Source organism: Notolepis coatsorum, assembly GCF_963971535.1.
Source record: "Notolepis coatsorum genome assembly, chromosome: 16".
Classification (NCBI taxonomy): domain Eukaryota; kingdom Metazoa; phylum Chordata; class Actinopteri; order Aulopiformes; family Paralepididae; genus Notolepis; species Notolepis coatsorum.
In genome coordinates, this window is record NC_140180.1 from 102,555,958 (window position 1) to 102,576,139 (window position 20,182).

Consider the following 20,182-nt stretch of genomic DNA (forward strand, 5'->3'; position numbering starts at 1 on the left):
GCCGATCACCTCCGCCGGTGTCTTCCCCCAGCGAAGCGGACAAGATGCTGGCGCAGGCACTCATCGCCACCCTGGCAGCCTCCACCGAACGCGATCGACTTCAAGCGCAACAGACGCGCGAGCGCGAACATTCTGCAACCGAGCGAGAGCGCTTCCAGGCGCAACAAAGGAGTGAAGACGACCGCATAAGACTGGAGACCAGACGCCTTCAGACGGAAGAGAACATTGAAGAAGCCGCGCCGATGCACAGCACGCCGCCGCCAATGCACAGCGCAACGTCGCAATGCACAGCTCCACGCCGCCCATGCCAGAGCCAATGCCCAGCGCGACGCCGCCAACGCACAGCGCGACGCCGCCCAGGCCAGCGCCAATGCGCAGCGCGACGCCGGCAATGCCCGGCGCGAAGCAGCGCGCGATGCAGCCCATGCCCAGCGCGAGGCAGAGCGCGACCGGCTGCAGGCGCAGCTGATGGAGAAATTGGTTGCCATGGCGACACCCCCTCTCTCCGCACGGAGCTCCCGGAGATCGTCACGACAAGGGTCTAGGACACATTCCCCTACCCGACCAAGCGACCCGGACCCCGCCAACAGGAGGATCCTGTCCACGTCTCCGAACCCCCTCCCCGGCCGGTCCATACGAGACCCAGCCAACCGGGAAGAACCGGACCACGCCGAGAGACTGAACAGAAGACTCCAGGTCCTAGCAGAGGAAGAGGAAGAGGAAGAGGAGGAATGTCAAGCCGAACAGCAGCAACGTACTCTGGACCAGGAGGCCCAGTACAGCCCCGACCAGCAGCAACGTACTCTGGACCAGGAGGTACAGTACAGCCCAGACGTCAGCCCCGAGGCCCTGCGCTACAAACCCCCGACTCAACTCACGGGTGAGTTTGACGCACCGCCAGCCCCGAGGAACAGCACCTGGGTACCCGACCTTCGGTACCCACCAAGCACCAGCCCAAGACGACACGCACGGGGAGACTCGCCCAGGAGGCCTCTCCCCCAACGCTCCCTGATGTGCCAGTCATCCATGGCATCGTACCTTGGCACACCGACGTTCCCGGACTTCACACACGAGAACAGAGCACAGTACACAGAGCTACGAATGTGCTTAGAGACTATGCTGTCCGACGTACCAGATGAACCGTACAAGTATGCTATCCTACTCAAGCACCTGAAGGTGCCCAGAACGCACAATATAGTGCTGGCATATTCCAGCTCTACTACCCCATACACCGCGGCTCTAGTAGCCCTCGACCAACGTTATGGACGCATATGGGACTATGTGATACAGGAGATAAGAGACATTGACCGTCTCCCCCCAGCCAGAGACAACAGAGCATTAGATGACCTCTCTATCAAGGTACAGTCCCTGGTAGGGATGCTGGGGTCCCAAAAGGAAAAAGGGATCTATGAACTGTACGCTAACTCTAATGTAGAGAGGATACTAGAGAAGCTCCCTCCCGCCCGACAAGAGCGCTTTCGGCGGCAGAGAGACCACCGCGACCCCAACGGTCCAGAGGCATCCCTCCTAGACCTATCTGAGTTCCTCGCCAGGGAGGTCAGTAGTCTACGACTCGACACGTTCGTATGGAGTGGACCAAGCCCAAGACCAGGACCTCGGGGATCAACAGATAACCGCCGGTTGGTGACCGTTATGCACCAAGCCGAATCATTACCGCAGCACAAGAACCACAACACCCCCTCGACGAAAGAGGACCAGTGGAAGATTGAGTGCCAGTACTGTGAGGGAGAACATCGGCTGTACCAATGCGACACTTTCGGGAAGCTGACCACGGACGAGGTGAGTCAGTGGATCAAGGACCACCGCCGCTGCTTCCGCTGCGCGCGCAGCCACCTAGCAGCTGAGTGCCGCTTGAAGAAGAAGTGCAGCAGGTGCGGTGGCACCCACTTGGAGGTCCTGCATGACATCAACAGGCGTCAGCCAGGACAACAGAGTGGGCCCATCGCGGTAATGTACCATGCCGAGGCGGTGGCACCAGTACCGAAGAGCCACCAGACCGCTCCCTACTGTACCTACTGCGACGGCGGACACTGGCTGGCACAGTGCGCCGAATATAAGACACTGAACCCCGTCCAAGTTGACCAGTGGCGTGAGGCGGCCCAGGCGGGCGCCGCCTACCGCGCAGGGGCGGCCCAGGCGGGCGCCGCTTACCGCGCAGCACTGTGCGGAGCCCACCAGAAGATCCAAGGCAACCGACCAACAGGAGTGCTCCACATTGACCAGCATAGCGGGACCCCCCGAGTGCTCATCAAAGTGGTCAGAGTGCTCCTGAGCTACGAGGACAAGGTCCTGGACACTTACGCCGTCCTGGACGATGGGTCTGAAAAGACTCTCCTCCTCGCTTCCGCAGAAGCCCAGTTGGGCCTGCGGGGTGTCAAAGATACCATGACCATACGCACCATCAGAAGGGACCAGAAGACCATAAAAGGTGAAAAGGTCTCCTTCAAGATAGCAGCGGGGGACCAGCCCGAGAAGCAGTATAGTATAACCAACGTCTTCACCAGCCACGACATAGGCCTGTCCCAGTACATCTACCCCATCCCACAGCTGATGGCTAAGTATGTGCACCTACGTCAACCACCTATACCGCTCATCGACAGCGCCACACCGACCCTGCTCATCGGCTCCGACCACGCGGACCTCATTCTCCCAATTGAGGCGGCCCACATCGGACCCAAAGGATGCCCAGTCGCGGTTCAGACCCGACTGGGATGGACACTCCAGGGCCCCCTCTACGGACTTGACAGTCAACCCACGTCTACACGCTGCCTACACACAAAGGCGAGCGACACCGGCCACTCCCTCGTACAGCAGAGGCTATTGACATTAAGCGAGAGGCCCGTGAGAGAACCGTGGGCACCAGAGGGAGTTCGGAACTCCACCCCCCTCAGCTGCGCTCCAGACGTAGCTGACCTCGAACCCAGCACCCCAAGCGACTCCTTGACGGGGCGGCCGGCACCGGCCCCTCCTCAGACGGGGTACAGAGCAAACAAGAGAAACAGACGGAGGAGGAGGAGGCACAGCCAAGCACAGATCGAAGCAGTCTCAGGCCCGCTTCCTCCTAAGCCCCCCTTCATCCCGTTCAGTCGTCATGACCATAGACCAGTCACTACCCCGAGCTGCGTGGCCGGCCGGCCGCGTAAGCAAAGTGACCACTGGTGCCGACGGAAAGGTCAGAGCGGCAGAATTGCTCGTCCAAGGGCGGACCTACAACCGACCCGTGGCGAGGCTGATAGAGTCGCCAAGGCTCCCCGACTCGCTTAATGACGACCATGACCCCCTGACTTTGTGAACTGCCTACCCTCACAACGGACATTGAGTAGTGGACAGTGCGGTTAATCTGTCTCTGCTTATCTAATTAGGTGGGACTAATTAGGAGGCGGCTGTTACAAAGGGTCAGATTAAACCGAATATATATATTTACTGATTGATATATATTGCATAATATTTGTATATCGTTTGATATCCCTTGTGTATTCTTTGTACATATACACGGAATATCCCTTTAACCTAGTACAGACCATAATATTTCGTTCTCCTATTGGACAGCGCCCCCTAGGCGCCAGCGGCCATACCCCCAATGCTGAGTTCAAAGCCACCGTCAAGGCTTGTCTCAACATGCCCGGTTCTGCCCAAGACTACGAGACAGGAATAAGGCTGGTACTAGTTTATTCGCCTAACATATAAATATGGCGCAGGTGAATACAGAAGTAGTTCGAGTTACCAAAGTGAAGCCTCACCCACGATACGACGTGCGGTGAAGTAGGGCCCGTTTTGCCCCAAAATAGAGTCTTGTCTTATCCTAATACGTTTGTTCAACGTATCGTTCGCTCCTTACTAGTAAAGCCTTCATCACGAGTCAACGACCAAGTGAAGTGAGCAACCGTGCGTCTAAATAGAGCACTTATAGCCACGTGCAAATAGGATAGTAAAGTGTCAGAGCTTAGTTGAATAACGTCAAGTTCAACCTAGTTAATGTGAAGTACCACGCACCGGAGAATCTACACCGGTGAATGCAGAGCCCCTTTCCGGCTGGATTATTATTATTATTGCTTTGGACCAGGCTGTTGGAGCGGATAAGAATCGTCTACACCCACTGCTGTGGGATCTGCCCGTGAGGAGCATCACTCGAGCCCGTCTCAAGGAGAGGCTGGCCGGCTTTCACCTGTGCTGCACGCATACTGGGATTACAGCTGCTGCTTTTCGTCTGCTGATCCAGGGAGTAATATACCGCCTCCCATAGCAGGAGCTTATTGAGTCCCCGTTGATCCAGACTTTGCATTCGAACATTTCCTCCCCCTGCTGGCTTACAACCGGTGGGAACCCCCCTACCCCCTATCTTGTATGTTGGCGCCGAGGAGAGTGGCAGCCTTTTCATAGCAGCTCCCACCCCCTTTACTTTTTATCGCGTTTACTACTTTCTTAATTATTCTTTTTGTGATTATACTTACATAATAGGTGTATAAGTGACTGTGCGTTGCTTTAGACCAAGTTAAGGCATTTGTAACAACTTCTGTGAAGTTAGCTGAGTTAGGAAAGTTCGGTCGAGCACAGCTCTGAACAATGGACAACAACACCGGCGGCGGGCTGGTTTACCCGCGGCAGGAGGACAACAACAACAACAACAGCAACAACGGCGGGCTGGTTTACCCGAGGGAGGCTCTCCTCTGCTTTCGAAACAGAGTTGCAGAACCACCGAGGAATCTACCAGCCGAAATAAGGATTCGCAGACGGGGAAATCGAGCTGGCACGAGCGTGAAGGACAGGAGAGAGGACAGCAGGAGATTCAAGCCTTACCTGCCCGCTGTCGTCATGGGGAACGTGCGATCGCTGGTCAACAAGACCGACGAGCTCTCAGCCCTGATGATCAACCAGCGTGAGTACAAGGAGGCAAGCCTACTGTGCTTCACCGAATCCTGGCTGAACGAGAACATCCCGGACAGTGCAATAGAACAGGAGGGTTTCACGGTGGTGCGCGCCGACCGGAGTAAACAGAGCGGCAAGCGGAGAGGCGGAGGGCTTGTTGTCTTTGTGAACTCCAAATGGTGCCACCCGGGGCACATCACCATTAAGGAACGTATCTGTTCCCCCGACATTGAACTATTGGCACTGAGTCTGCGGCCATACTATTTACCGCGAGAAATAACACACGTCCTGGCTCTCACTGTTTACATCCCTCCCAGCGCGGCGGCGGCGCAGGCGAGTGACGTCATACACTCCACCGTCGCGGCGCTTCAGACAAAACACCCGGATGCATTTATTTTTATCAATGGGGACTTCAACCATGTCAGACTGAACAAGACCCTGACAAACTTCACCCAGTATGTCACCTGCAAAACCAGGGGAGACAAAACTCTGGACCTCCTGTATGCTAACGTGAAGGAGGCTTTCAGTGCGACTTCCCTGCCCCCCCTCGGCCAGTCAGACCACAACCTTGTGAGGCTTGTATCCACATACACGCCTCTCATTAAGAGACAGCCTCCGACCACCATGTCTGTCCCACAGTGGTCTGACGACGTCGAGGAGGAGCTACAGGAGTGTTTCAGGTCGACAGACTGGGATATGTTTGAGAGGGCTTACGGTGATGACATTGATGGACTATCCCACTGCATCACAGACTACATCAGGTTCTGTGAGGAGAGCATCGTACCCACAAAGAGGGTACGCTGCTTCTCAAACAATAAACCCTGGATTAGCAAGGACATTAAACACCTGCTAAACAGGAAAAAGAGGGCCTTCATGGCAGGGGACACTGAGCAGGCCAGGGCTGTCCAAAGGGAGCTCAAAAAAGAGCTAAGGGCAGCCAAGGTCAGCTACAAGGACAGGCTGGAGGGCAGACTACAGGCCAACAACACCAGGGAGGTGTGGGCGGGGGTCAGGAAGATCACTGGTTTCAAACAGCAGGGCACAGCTGTGGAGGGCCCTCCAGAGCGTGCAAACGAGTTCAACTCGTTTTTCAACCGCTTTGACCAGAGTGGCCTCCCCACACCCCTCCCCCCACCCATCGACACCAGCACCAGATCACACCTACAAAGCAGCCCCCCCACCCCCCACCCCCACACACCCATCAGCAACGGCACCCCACCCCCAACACCAGCAGACTGCCCACCACCCCCAACCCTGACGATCACAACCAGTCAGGTCAGTAGGCAGCTCTCCAAAATTAATGTAAACAAGGCCAGAGGACCGGACAACACCAATCCCAGGGTGCTCAAGGTATGTGCAGAGCAGCTGGCAGCACCGCTCCAGCATCTTTTCAACCTCTCCCTGAGGCTGGAGAGGGTGCCCCAGCTCTGGAAGACCTCCTGCATTGTCCCGGTGCCCAAGAAGGGACGTCCCAGCACCCCCAACGACTACAGGCCAGTCGCTCTGACGTCACACGTCATGAAGACGTTTGAGAGACTGGTCCTGCAACACCTCAAGCCCCTGGTGCGTGACTCCCTCGACCCCCTGCAGTTTGCATACCAGGCAAACATCGGGGTGGAGGATGCCATCATCTACATGCTCCACAGAGCGTACACGCACCTGGAGAAGCCGCGCAGCTCAGTGAGGATCATGTTCTTTGATTTCTCCAGCGCCTTCAACACCATCCAGCCGTCACTGCTAGCGGAGAAGCTATCTGCGATGCAGCTGGAGCACGGCTTGGTGGCCTGGATCAAGGACTACCTCACTGAGAGGCCACAGTACGTCAGACTAAAGGACTGTCAGTCTGACGTACTGGTGAGCAACACCGGCGCCCCCCAGGGAACTGTGCTGTCACCCTTCCTCTTCACCCTCTACACCTCAGACTTCTGCCGCAACTCCAGCGGGTGCCACCTGCAGAAGTTCTCAGACGACTCCTCCATCGTAAGCTACATCACCGACGATGATGAGGAGGAGTACAGAGCCCTGGTGGAGAGCTTCGTGGGGTGGAGCGACAGCAACCACCTCCAACTCAACACCAGTAAGACCAAGGAGCTGGTGGTGGACTTCCGGAGGGGCAAGAAGAGGCCCCCCCCGATTCCCATCTCCATCCGAGGGGTGGATGTGGAGATGGTGGACTCATACAAGTTCCTTGGGGTACACCTGAACAATAAACTGGACTGGTCGGACAACACAGAGGCCCTCTACAGGAAGGGACAGAGCAGGCTGTTCTTCCTGAGGAGACTCAGGTCCTTCAATGTGTGCAACAAACTGCTGCAGTCTTTTTACCAGTCTGTTGTGGCCAGCATCCTCTTCTATGCTGTGGCATGCTGGGGAGGCTACATCAACTCAAGGGACACCAACAAGCTCAACAAGCTGGTGAGGAAGGCTAGCTCCGTGGTGGGAGTCGAGCTACCTAGACTTGAGGTGATGGTAGAGAGGGGGATGATAAGGAAGCTGGATGCCATCATGGAGAACCCCTACCACCCCCTCTACGACGAGCTAGTCAAGATGAGAAGCTCGTTCAGCCACAGACTCATCCCCCCCCGACACTCAACTAACCGCCTCGGACAGTCCTTCATACCAGCGGCCATCAGGCTCCACAACAGTGGGCAGCGACTAGCAGCCTCCAGGCCCCACAACAGGGGGCAGCGACAGCGACTGCTACCAGACATTGACCTGGGACTTATAGGAACCCAAGGGGGACAAAGTAGACTACCCTGGTACTTTGATTAATGTATACTCAGTAGATAGTAAATTATTATAACACTACCTCTTGCATACTGCACCTCATGTGACACTGTGAATAATGTGAATATTCCTCAGCTAGTCAGATAGTAAATTATATTGACCATATTGATCAAATTGTTTACACTGCCTGTGTTGTCTTTTACTACCTGTATACTGTGTTGTTTTACTACCTGTACCCCTCCCCCCCTCCCCCCCATGCTGCTATGATGCCTGAATTTCCCCAAGGGGATCAATAAAGGAATATCTTATCTTATCTTACCAGTATATCCCGCTGCCTCCCCAGAGTACCATAGATATAATTCCTAATATTCAGGTTGTATTATCATCTCCTGCGTAATATGAGAATGGACATTCGTTACTGATTTGCCTAAGCACATTCCTTTGCCTTATAAGCGCATTGAAAGTAAAGTATATTATGTATTCTTGCTGCTAATAAATATTCTTAACCCAGATTTGTGTGGAACCGTATCATTGTGGAGGAGTTCTCATCATATACTCGTGTACTGTATGGCCAGTAGTAATGTACATAAGACGGTAGTGGTTTAATGATACCATACTTATTAATACAGTCAGGGAATTGTACCCCTCAGTTACACCAATGACTCGTGACTTCACTTGGACTTGAGCCTTTTGACTTGAGAAGACTTGATACCTTCCCCCATGCCCAACGATTACAAATTATGTTATTAAATGTGCCGTGAATTTATTAATTTCCAGCGAATAGACACTTCATTCGCGCAGTCCTGGCTCCACGTTGTGGGCGTGTTTTGTTTACACCAGTCTAGACCAGTCATGGCGGTGCCCAGTAATCGAGTTTTCACACATGGATATACTCACTATTTCTCTTTTGTTGAGCACAAAGAAAATAACGTTTTAGTTAAATGTAAATTGTGTCTTGGCTCAAATATCCTATCTCCTGCCCACTTTGTTTGAAACAATCCGACAGCATCCAATCAATTTGCTCGAGAGAAGAAGTAACGTTACAATTCAGAACGACGGATCCAGTGGAAAATGATATCAAAGATTGCTTCGTTTGCTTATAAAAACGATGTGGTGGTCAACAAAAAACGAATTGCAGAAAATCACAGATGGAGACGCAACAACTTCCAACTTCGTTCGACATTTGAAGCTGCACAAATAACGGTAAGTAACTTGGCTTGCTAGCTACAGTAGTTAAATCAATGAGCCATCAACGCCAAAGTCAGTGTGGTAACGTTATTATTACATCCAAGATTGATACACGGCTGGCTAGGCAGTTGGTAGTCATAGTCTTGTCTTATAAAATAAATAAACAATCAGCAATGTCTCGCTTTATGAATGGCCAGCAGTAGCATAACAGTACTGCTGCTCCTTAAAAAATGTATTGATTGAAATTTGTATTAACAGATTGCAGAATGGGTTGGGTACAATACAGTACGGCTCAATACACACAATTGTTAAGGGGATGCAGACCAGAAAGATACTTTCGTCTTGTTTACATCAGGGTCCCCCATTTTCAATTCATCATGACACTTATGACATACAAGACAGACATACAAGTATACAGTACTGTATAAGAAACATAAATATATACATTTGAAGGGGAAGAAACTGTGGGGGGGGTTGGAATTTTACAGGGTCCAGTTTTTAATTGCAGCCACCCGTAGATAGGGATTCACATTATTTTACGGCTGTGGGTAGGGCGTTCCACATTGTTGTGGCATAATTGCGAAACGTGTTTAGTCCCTTGTTTGAGCCAAATCTGGGTTGAACATGATTTGTGGAACTCCCTCTGGTGTTGTGGTCTTGGAATTCACTGACCTTTGGGAAGTATTTCGACATGTACATGGGTATCTTAGTGGTCAGGTGTAGTGTATCTTGTAGACCAGGCCCATTACAAGTTGCTGTACTCTGTCGTCTACTCTAAGCCATCCTAGGTTGTCAAAATGGGCAGGGGTGAGGTGGGTTCAGGGAGTAAGGTCAAGCAGTAGTCTGACCAGTTTGTTTTGTGATGTTTGTAGTCTTGTTTTTAGGGCCTTTGAGGTGCTTTGGTACCATGAGGTACAAGCATAGTAGTCTTACAGCAGCAAACTCACTCCGACTCCAACCACTCGCTCCAACTCCAAACACACGCATGCGCACAGAGAGAGAGAGAGAGAGAGAGAGAGAGAGAGAGAGATAGAGTGAGAGAGAGAGAGAGAGAGAGAGAGAGAGAGAGAGAGAGAGAGAGAGAGAGAGAGAGAGAGAGAGAGAGAGAGAGAGAGAGAGAGAGAGAGCGAGATAACTCACACACAAATTAGGCCCTACCTAATTCTAATACCTAATAAACTACTATATACGAAATGCAGAGATGCCTTATCATTTCAGTACAGTTTTTCATACCCCAAAAAAGGGTTAAGGTAGACTAGTTAGTTGAACCAAGGTCTGCTATTATGGATCATGTGCCATAGACTCATTAGACTGTTTAAACAGGGCAGGCAGACATTAAATAAATGATTGGTCCAAGTGGGAAGACAATATCTTGGTTATTGTTATCCTACTGTGGTATCATTGACTTGATAAAACGGTTAATTCAATAAAAAAAGACTGTGTAACCTTGGGTTGCTGCTGGAGTGCCAGATGACAGGTTGAAACGGCATACAGCAGGAAACTGTGAGCCAAAATAAGACTGCAGATCGCTTACTGGACGTCGTAAAACCCCCACCACCAGCAGCAATGGCTCATCTGTGTAAACAGTGCCACGTTCAGCGGTCTGAGTGTGGCCCTGAGTGTCGGAATGTCCTTGTCAACTTGGGAAGGGTATTATATTGGAAGGTCATGTGTTAGTTTGGGAGGAGCAGATCACCATAAGTGATTCTCTCTTCAATATATATTACATATCTGCTGTAGACAATTGAAAATGGTGTTAAACAGGTATTCTCTAGTTATAAGCTCAGTACTTTACAGGGTTTAAAGCATACTGTGAATATTGGACAAAGGCTATTCCCAAAACATAATTGAATATAGGTGTGATCTTTCTGTCTATCTCTCTCTGAGAAAATACATGTAGAGTTCTGGGGTATTAACTGTTTCAACTGTGTATCATGTGGTCCATACAATTACATAATAGAGACAGACAGGCATTCTAAGTAACTGCAAGCAGGCTGTTGGTTCATCACTGTAACTGCCAATGTCTGTTATGATAGTTTAATTCAAATATAGACTGCTTAGTATTGAACTGTAGCATTACATATAGACAGGTTTTGTGTTATCTCTTATTGGGTAGGTCTGGTATTGAACCATAGGTAAAGAATACATTGTGTTAATGCTGGATATCTATAATTCAAGACACAAACCATGTACATTAGAAATGCTTTATTATTCAAATGGTACACAAGAAATGTCAGTGTCTGATTCATCCTCTCATGGGGGGAGCAGCCAGCAAATGTCACAGGCAGAAGGTCACCTGAGGTGCAGACAACATGACCATATTTGGAAAGGCAGGCCCAGGAGGGAAACAAATGCCTTGGATATAACTCTGATTGGCTGAAAATAGTCAAACCCGTTGTAAGATTGTGATCAAACTGGCCAGTATCACGTCTTCGTCTGTTTGGCTCTCCATCCAATTCCTCTGCGTTGTGTACTTTTAATGGTCCTGACGTCTCCGATACTGGTAGATAAGATCCTTATCTCCCCCCCGTTAGTGCAATCCGTAAACCATAATACTTCCCCACCTCCGTAAGAATTCGACACTTCGACAACGTGAAATACCTTACAAGGAAAAGCATGGTTTTATTTCTCTAAACAGAAACCTCAGCTCAGATGTTAACAGATTGTATTGTCCTTGAAGAGTATATTTCTAATGATCTTTCGGTGTGTTCATATTATCGTCCTTTTGCTGTTCAGTCCAATAGTGTTCAGGCCTGTTCGTTAGCCTAAAACCATCCTCGTGGTAGCCGAAGCTACTGGTGATGTGCCATTCTCCCCCCCCCCCCCCCCCCTCTCTCTCGTCAAGAGGAGAGAGTCTCTTCTGGTTTCTTCCCTCTTAGTCTCAGTCAGATTTTAGTCTGGCTTCCACCCGGAAACACCATTTGACTCATAGATGTTCGTCGTCGCAACGACGGCCCCGCCTTCTGGTTGTCATGCGACGTGTTGTCATGACAACTGCATAACCTTTAACACTAATAAACTCACGTTTCATTAAGATGAACCTCTCTCCCTCCTGTCCTGGGAGACAGTACACTCTAATCTCAGATGTTCTTCTAAGGAATTCATAACAAAACCCTCGCTGACGCGGCCTCTGCCTGTGAAACCACTGGTTCCACCACCGTTCTATCACCGTCTCCTGCTTCCATGCACATTTCGATCTACCATTTTAGCTGTGGTCATCTCTCCCCAATCTATACATCACATACATTGAAAAAGCACCGTTTTCTCTCAATCCCCCCTTGATTCTTATCACCCCTCAGAATCATAAGACTACTTGGTTTTTCAATTAATTATACACAAAAATAGACTCATAACAATTAGGGCCCCGCCGTCTGCTGTTTTCCTTTTGTTTTCCATTACCCGCATCACACCCAAACCAGAAAGGATAAACAACGGTCATGGAGGAGAGAGAGAGAGAGACAGAGAAAAACACAGATTGCAACTTTTCAAACGACACACCTAAACCCTTCGGCCCCCCTATTCGGTACCCCACGTCCAAATCAGAGCGCTCCCTTCCCTCTCTTACAGTACACCTCCCATCTTGGGCCGGTTCCGTCTTCTAGGGCAAGGGCCCCTTTCAGTGACGGCTCCTTTCCTGAGCTGGTCCCCCCTCCAGGGCGCGGTCCCCTAGGCAAAAATGTCCCCCCTGGTCTGCTACTGCTCAGTGTCTCTGGCTGTCCTCTCCACATCTGCTCCTCCACCGCCGCCATCTCCTCTCTCTCGGATGATCTGTGTACCAGGCTGCAGTGCCTGGCCCCTGCGGCTTCCTCCTCCTCCAGTCTGTCTCCTGGTCATCTCCTGGTCATCTCCATCGCTGTCGGTGTCATTCCCCCCTTGAAAGCAGAAACACAACACCGGCAGTCGTCTGTCCATTCGACTTCCCTTGTTTTGCTATTAGTCTACCATGGCTTTGGGCCTGCAGCTCGTTCTCTATATATTTTTTCTCTGCAAGCCCCTATTTGTTCTCTATTAGTCCCCCACCTTCTCAACACCCATATCTAATCCTACAGGGCTGTTCCCTGTTTTGTTGTCTTCCGGCGTGACACCAGCAGCTAAACGATACCCACTCGGCGCTCTACGTTTGTCCCACGGTTGACCCCCAGCGCGCGCCAGTTCTTTCTGGTGACGTGTCCCCTCAAGACTCTGCCTATTTATTAGGTGTGAGAAGGCCCCACTGGAATTCAAACTCCCTCTTTATTCAATTATTAACCCATTCAAATAACTGCACCATCTTTCTGTGCAATTCTTATTTAATCTCATTAGATTCACTATTGAATCACTCCCCCACTCCGCCACTAGATGGTAGTACAGGCCTCTATCTAAATATTCCCCTATGGGTAATGAAAACTCCCCAGCACTACCCCCCCTCCGCCACTAGGTGGCGACCTACTCCTCCTCCATGGTGGTTTAGTTGACGTGTCATTTCCTGATTCTAAACCCCTCGTGGCTCTGCGGCCATTTTGACTCGGTGCAAATGGCTACTCTCTCAACAAACGAACGCTGCCCTTCCTTCCAAGGCCTGAAAACACTGCTGTTTTTCCTCTCTTTCCTATCCATTATCAGGGGACGCTTTCTCAGACTAATACTCTTGCCTGATCGGACATAATACACACTGGTACAATCTCCTTTCGACTTTCCTTCTGTTTATGAAAACAGTCCCGCCATCAACAATTTTTCGATCTGATTCAAGCGCCCCCCCCCCTTTCCTCATCTCGCATTTACCCTCCTTAAACCAAAACTGTGCAGCCTGCCTCGTTTGCTTTTCATTCTCTGTAGATAACACCCTCGATTTTCACCATGGCTCTCTGCTCATATTATTACAGCTGGCATTCTCTCTGTCGAACTAGAAATGTTTACGTTTACGGATTCACTATCTGTTCGTTTTTATTTGGCTTGAAATCAAAACAACCGTGTGCACAGTGAACTCACATTTTTGATCGGAGCGCTGTTTCCCCTACAGCGCTGGTTCGCCTCCTGACCGCTCGACTCGCCGCTCTCTCCCAGGGCTGGCCGGCCTTGCTTCGATCATGATTCTCCCACACATTGATGACTGTTGTCCACTGTCGCCCCATTATTGAAAAAGTCTTTATCCGTTGTTATTATCTCTTGCAAATCCGGCTGTCATCAACAACCAACAACAACCAACTGTTCCCGTTGTTTTAATCTCTTGCAAATCCGGGTCACGGCACCAACTGTAAGATTGTGATCAAACTGGCCAGTATCACGTCTTCGTCTGTTTGGCTCTCCATCCAATTCCTCTGCGTTGTGTACTTTTAATGGTCCTGACGTCTCCGATACTGGTAGATAAGATCCTTATCTCCCCCCCGTTAGTGCAATCCGTAAACCATAATACTTCCCCACCTCCGTAAGAATTCGACACTTCGACAACGTGAAATACCTTACAAGGAAAAGCATGGTTTTATTTCTCTAAACAGAAACCTCAGCTCAGATGTTAACAGATTGTATTGTCCTTGAAGAGTATATTTCTAATGATCTTTCGGTGTGTTCATATTATCGTCCTTTTGCTGTTCAGTCCAATAGTGTTCAGGCCTGTTCGTTAGCCTAAAACCATCCTCGTGGTAGCCGAAGCTACTGGTGATGTGCCATTCTCCCCCCCCCCCCCCCCCCCCTCTCTCTCGTCGAGAGGAGAGAGTCTCTTCTGGTTTCTTCCCTCTTAGTCTCAGTCAGATTTTAGTCTGGCTTCCACCCGGAAACACCATTTGACTCATAGATGTTCGTCGTCGCAACGACGGCCCCGCCTTCTGGTTGTCATGCGACGTGTTGTCATGACAACTGCATAACCTTTAACACTAATAAACTCACGTTTCATTAAGATGAACCTCTCTCCCTCCTGTCCTGGGAGACAGTACACTCTAATCTCAGATGTTCTTCTAAGGAATTCATAACAAAACCCTCGCTGACGCGGCCTCTGCCTGTGAAACCACTGGTTCCACCACCGTTCTATCACCGTCTCCTGCTTCCATGCACATTTCGATCTACCATTTTAGCTGTGGTCATCTCTCCCCAATCTATACATCACATACATTGAAAAAGCACCGTTTTCTCTCACCGTGATGTTATATTGAGTATAAAAACCAGATCTAAAGGGTTAGACAGGAGGCCAGACACCCAGTCTGGTCTCCCACCGCTTCCATCTGAGAGTGTATTGTGAAATACAAGAGTAAACCATGATTAACCACTGTTTTGTGTTGTCTAGTTTAATGTGAGGTCATTACACTTGGACTATGTTAACCATGTATTGCACAGTATATTCCTTTAATTTACAAAACATGACTAAAATGTGAGTACTATTCTGCTTGGAATGTTTAAAGTCTGTTAGAGGTCACCAGCGAATTGATAACCATGTATTAGTTATTTGTTTGATAAATGATTTAATCCCTGTATGCCTAACCTGCTTTTCCACCTTGTGTCATGGTCAGGGCCCGGGCCTTCCTCTGCCCCCATCCTGCCGCGCCCATATATGGGCAGCTTCCTGCTGCAGCATTCCCACGCTGCCAGACAAGCGTCAATCAGCGTGGCTGTGAGGGATTCCCTCATCAAGCAGCCCCTATATCACCTGACGGATCCTGTCGTCCCTCGTCGCAGTGTTAAACTGCCTACCTAGGTACGACGACTCAACCTGAAGACCTGCTAGACCTGCTCTTGTGATTATTCCTTCTCTAATCTTGTCTCTCTTGTGCCCAGGACCCCCGCTCCAGCGCACCTTCCTGCCTGGACATCTTGTGCTGCACAAGGAGTGCTCCTGCTCTCTCTCACAAGACCTGTGTCCTCTGCCCACCGCTGCATTGGAAGTGCACCTGTCCTCATTCTCCCCAAGAACATTCTAACCCCTGTCTGTTGCACATTCCTGATGTAAACTCTGTCTGCTTGGGGAAATACAATTAAAGAACCTTAAACCGCTCCATTCTCTCTCCTCCTGTGTTTGCTATTGGGCTCCGCAAGAACCCCCTCCTCACACCTTTGGCCTCAGACAATAAAATATGAGTTGAATTCAAGCTCGGCTGTTTTCACTACAAACTTTATTCTCCCTCTGGCTAGTGGAGTCAAAAGGGGGGAAACCATTTCACTATCCTTCTTCTCTCCATTTAGCAAGCTGTGTACACTGTAAACTAACCTAGGATGTTTACATAATATACGACACTACCTTTAAAATCGATATGGTGATCCTTATTCTTTTTTTTCTCAATATACTCCTGAACTGTTATAATCACAGCACGGGCATACTTCACTCCCCCTCCTTTTCTCCTCACGTTCACCACACGCTCCTCTTCATCCCCCTCTCCATCCACTGCACACTCCTCCTCATCCTCTCTTTCTCCATTCACACCTCCATTCACCCTTATACGACCAGCATCACTTCACTTCACGCCACCTAGCCCAGCTGCACTTCATCCCCCTGATTCGCACGCTGCCAGGCACCTCACTCCTCACAGCTGCATCCTATCCCCCATTGACGAGGTGCCTACTTCAACTCCAAGACGCTGACCAGAAGTCGTCGTGGTATTAAATACCACTACCCAGGTACGACGTCTCTACCTAAAGCTCTGCTGGAATCTACCCTTTGTATTGCCTTGCTCTAACCTGTTTCTCCTGTGCCCCAGGACCACCATTCCTGCCTGGACGTTCCCTGTCCCCGAGGAGGAACACTTGCTCGCTCGCTGCCACAGCTGCAGCCCCAGCAGCCCCAAGACAAGAACAAGGACCGCTTGCCCGCTCGCTGCCACAGAGGCAGCCGCAAGACAAGAACTATAACCCTGTTCTATTCCCTTCCAATTCCTGTGCTACTGCTTTCATTAAAACCCTTGAAACGCTCCAATCTCCTCTCCTGTGTGTATTCAGCAATTGGGCTGTGTTCCAGACCACATTCTCACATGAACTGGTTTTCTCAAGCAGCGCTTGCCCAAATGTATCTAGTTGTAAGACTAACCCTGATTCTGAATATTATTACATTTATAGAAATTAGATTATGTTTTGCCAACAAGTTGATAATAAATGTTTTTGGTGAAGCGCGTATTATGACTTGTTTAGGACTCGAAACTCAAAGGTTAGGACTTGGGACTCGACTTGGGACTTGTCAGTCTTGACTTGGGACTTGATTCGGGACTTGCCTGTCTTGATTGGGACTTGCTTTTCCACCTTGTGTCATGGTCAGGGTTATGACTTGCTGTCCTGGAGTGCTGACCAGAGTGTTGGACGTCCCGTGATGAAGGCCGGGAGGTTGCGACCCCCTCTGCGTGCCCCCCTGTCTCCGGAGGTCTCGTAGTGGTGACCGGAGTGCCGGACGTCCCGCGATGATGTCAGGGAGTTCGCGACCCTCTCTGCGCCGCCCCCTATCTCCCTGTCTCCGGCTGTCCCTGAGCAATGACCGGAGTGTTGAATGTCCCGTGACTAAGACGGGGAGGACGTGACCCTCTTTGCGCTGCCCCTGTGCCTCAAATAGATCCGCTATCAGCTCTATCTTTAATCATTCAAAATGTTCAGTTGCTATCGCTATTAGCTCTATCTTTAATCTTTCAAAATGTTCAGTTGCTATTGCATGCACTCATCTGTGTTTCACTACACACATGAGTGCATGCTTACCAACTGTCCGTCTGCAACAATACTATCACCAACATCTAAGAAGGGAGATCCCCCCTTGAATGGCCCTTCTAAGGTTTCTCTCCTCCACACTGCCTGTGGAGCTTTTTTCCCTATTGTTAGGTTTTAGTGAGTTTTTCCTTACCTTCGCGTGGGGTATGTCTGGGAGTGCTTGCATTCTTTCATTTATTTGCATTCATCTAAAAATGTTTGGACCTTATGGTGTTCTTGTTCTGTTCTTGACTTATTGTTATGTTTTCTTCTTGACTTGTTTAAAGAAGACCTGTACGGCCCGGACGGACATTAACGTGTGTTGTCGGGCCTTATAAATAAATTTGATTTGATTTGATTTGATTTGATTTGACTTGGGACTTGAGTACCAAGACTTGAGACTGACTTGAGACTTGCAAAACAATGACTTGGTCCCACCTCTGCGGAATGTACCCTGCTGTGATGTCAGTACAACCTACCAGGGATGTGCCGTCCATATAAGCAAGGTAAGCGGTGCTTACCCAAGGGGGAAAAAAAGAAAAGTATGAATAACTGTTTGTTTGTTTTCATTAAAAGAGTCGTCATCTGTGGTCCCAGTGCAGCAGCAGTAATTAATTTAGTTTTAGTTTTTTGGCGCCACACGCAGGTATAAGCATTCTCTCTCTCTGCTTTCTCGAGCGTCGAATCGAAAGCATGATAAGAATGCATTTCCACCACGGCTATTGAATTTGTTCCCTCAGCCCGCTACTAATATGCCCAGGGTAAGCATGCTTACAAACCAATCTGTAGCTCTTTTGTTCCGGTACGTTATCTGTTACTAGGTAAATTAGGATGTATTTTCTTATCAACGTCATCATGCTGAGACTTTCGAAACTTCAACAAGCGGGCGACTTTACAGTAAAGTCACAGAGGTGTTCAATTAAAAGGAATAGACGCATGGATTTCGTGTTCAAGTAAAAGGTAAGATAACATATTTATATTATTATATTTCAGCAGTTATGGCTGCTGGTTAATACGGTGGTTATGGTTATGGCTGCCCAGAGGGGCCCCTGAGAGCTAAGTGATGGTTCCCCCTGCAGTGCCAGAGGGCCCCTGAGAGCTAAGTGATGGTTCCCCTGCCCAGAGGGGCCCCTGAGAGCTAAGTGATGGTTCCCCCCTGCCCAGAGGGCCCCTGAGAGCTAAGTGATGGTTCCCCCTGCAGTGCCCAGAGGGCCCCTGAGAGCTAAGTGATGGTTCCCCCTGCCCAGAGGGCCCCTGAGAGCTAAGTGATGGTTCCCCCTGCAGTGCCCAGAGGGCCCCTGAGAGCTAAGTGATGGTTCCCCCTGCAGTGCCCAGAGGGGCCCCTGAGAGCTAAGTGATGGTTCCCCCTGCAGTGCCCAGAGGGCCCCTGAGAGCTAAGTGATGGTTCCCCCTGCAGTGCCCAGAGGGGCCCCTGAGAGCTGAAGTGATGGTTCCCCCTGCCCAGAGAGGCCCTGAGAGCTAAGTGATTGGTTCCCCTGCAGTGCCCAGAGGGCCCCTGAGAGCTAAGTGATGGTTCCCCCTGCAGTGCCCAGAGGGGCCCCTGAGAGCTAAGTGATGGTTCCCCCTGCAGTGCCCAGAGGGCCCCTGAGAGCTAAGTGATCCTATCCTTTCAAAGTGATAATCCATTTCCCCTGATTACAACTATACAGTACAAGTCAGTCTCTCTCTCTCTCTCTCTCTCTCTCTCTCTCTCTCTCTCTCTCTCTCTCTCTCTCTCTCTCTCTCTCTCTCTCTCTCTCTCTCTCTCTCTCTCTCTCTCTCTCTCTCTCTCTCTCTCTCACCTTTCTGTCTCATCTCAAATATAATCCCTTCCTCTCTCTGGCCGTCGTCTCTTCACTGTAGCCTCCCCATTAAAGCTGAAATGCAGGGAATATTATTAGCACCATTAAATCCATTAGCCCTCTCTTCTCTGTCCGAGTCGCATAATATGGGTCTGCTTGAACTGAGATAGGTGCAGTGTGTGTGTGTGTTTGTGTGCTATCATGTTTGCGCATGCAGTGTGTTGTAAGCACATCCAAGTGTGTGTCAGCCTCTCTAAAAAAAGCGATGTGTGTATGTATGTGTGTGTGTGGCGCATTGTGACTTTGTGTGCTTGCTTGTGTGCGTGTGTGTGTGTGTGTGGTGTGTGTGTGTGTGTGTGTGTGTGTGTGTGTGTGTGTGTGTGTGTGTGTGTGTGTGTGTGTGTGTGTATGTGTGTGTGTGTGTGTGTGTGTGTGTGTGTGTGTGTGTGTGTGTGTGTGCGCACGCACCTACAGTAGGTGTGCATAGTGAGTCTGTCAGCTTATCTGAAGCAAGGCGTGGAGAAATCCCATCAGCACATTAAAAGAACCACAGCGAAGCAAAGCGTGGAGAAATCCCATCAAGTGCTCTGCCAACATGCTGACGTTAAAAGAGTAATTTCCCCCAAAACGCTGCGGTTTATTCACATGTAAACATTTGATGTTTGCAAAGCGGGCGGGAAAAGCCACAGAGACACCGCGTCTCCTTCTTCTGGTGGAGTTTGATGGAGTCAAACTCAGAGTCCGAGATGAGGTGAAAACTTCCCCTGAGAACCCACGGTTGAAAACACCATTATAGACCTGTTCGCTGTATACAAACGTACCGCGTTCGAGCCAGTCAGCAATGCATCCTGAGTCACGTGACTAAGTTGCCCCTACTTGCCCGAGCTGCTGCGTTAAAAAAGTACGACGGGGCTCTATGGAGAAACCATGACACTCCCCTGACTAAAAGT